We start from the raw sequence: 1,698 nt of genomic DNA on the forward strand, positions 1-1,698 counted from the left end.
CACATTATAAGGGTCCCAGAAGGAGAAGAGAGAGAGGAAGGACCTGAGAAAATATTTGAAGAGATTATAGTCGAAAACTTCCCTAACATGCAAAAGGAAATAGCCACCCAAGTCCAGGAAGCACAGAGAGTACCATACAGGATAAACCTAAGGAGAAACATGTCAAGACACATAGTAATTAAATAGGCAAACATTAAAAACAAAGAAAAATTATTGAAAACAGCAAGGGAAAAATGACAAATAACATACAAGGGAACTCCCATAAGGTTAACAGCTGATTTCTCAGAAGAAACTCTACAAGCCAGAAGGGAGTGGCATGACATACTTAAAGTGATGAAAGGGAAGAACCTACAATCAAGATTACTCTACCCAGCAGGATCTCATTCAAATTTGATGGAGAAATCAAGAGCTTTTACAGGCAAGCAAAAGCTAAGAGAATTCAGCACCACCAAACGATCTCTACAACAAATGCTAAAGGAACTTCTCTAACTGGGAAACACAAGAGAAGAAAAGGACCTACGAAAACAAACCCAAAACAATTAAGAATATGGCCGTAGGAACATACATATGGATAATTATCTTAAACTTGAATGGATTAAATGCTCCAACCAAAAGACAAAGGCTTGCTGAATGGATACAAAAACAAGACCCATATATATGCTGTCTACAAGAGACCCACTTTAGACCTAGAGAAACATTCAGACTGAAAGTGAGGGGATGGAAAAAGATATTCCATGCAAATGGAAATAAAAAGAAAGCTGGAGTAGCAATACTCATATCAGATAAAATAGACTTTAAAATAAAAAATGTTACAAGAGACAAGGAAGGACACTACATAATGATCAAGGGATCAATCCAAGAAGAAGATATAACAGTTATAAATATATATGCACCCAACATAGGAGCACCTCAATACATAAGGCAACTGCTAACAGCTATAAAAGAGGAAGGCAACAGTAACACAATAATAGTGGGGGACTTTAACACCTCGCTTACACCAATGGACAGATCATCTAAAATGAAAATAAATAAGGAAACAACAGCTTTAAATGACACAGTAGACCAGATAGATTTCATGGGTATTCATAGGACATTCCATCCAAGAACAGCAGATTACAATTTATTCTCAAGTGCGCACGGAACATTCTCTAGGATAGATCACTTCTTGGGTCACAAATCAAGCCTCAGTAAATTTAAGAAAATTGAAATCATATCAAGCATCTTTTCTGTCCACAATGCTATGAGATTAGAAATGAATTACAGAGAAAAAATCATAAGAAAACAAAAACACGTGGAGGCTAAACAATACGTTACTGAATAACCAAGATATCACTGAAAAAATCAAAGAGGAAATGAAAAAATACCCAGAGACAAATGACAATGAAAACACGATGATCCAAAACCTGTGGGATGCAGCAAAAGCAGTTCTAAGAGGGAAGTTTATAGCTATGCAAGCCTACCTTAAGAAACAAGAAACATCTTAAATAAACAATCTAACATTATACCTAAAGTAACTAGAGAAAGAAGAACAAACAAATCCCAAAGTTAGCAGAAAAAAGAAATCATAAAGATCAGAGCAGAAGTAAATGAAATAGAAACAGAAAACAATAGCAAAGATCAATAAAACTAAAAGCTGGTACTTTGAGAAGATAAACAAAATTGATAAACCATTAGCCAGACTCATCAAGAAAAAGAGGG

At 35.2% G+C, this 1,698-nt stretch overlaps 1 protein-coding gene across 10 annotated transcripts in view; it reads left to right on the top strand.

Annotated features, from left to right (window-relative positions):
- RNF180 (ring finger protein 180) overlaps positions 1–1,698 on the top strand; it is a 302,861-nt gene that overhangs the window by 87,155 nt on the left and 214,008 nt on the right. The gene's annotated exons all lie outside the window — the stretch shown is intronic.

This window comes from Physeter macrocephalus, chromosome 8 (assembly GCF_002837175.3).
Source record: "Physeter macrocephalus isolate SW-GA chromosome 8, ASM283717v5, whole genome shotgun sequence".
Taxonomy (NCBI): Eukaryota; Metazoa; Chordata; class Mammalia; order Artiodactyla; family Physeteridae; genus Physeter; species Physeter macrocephalus.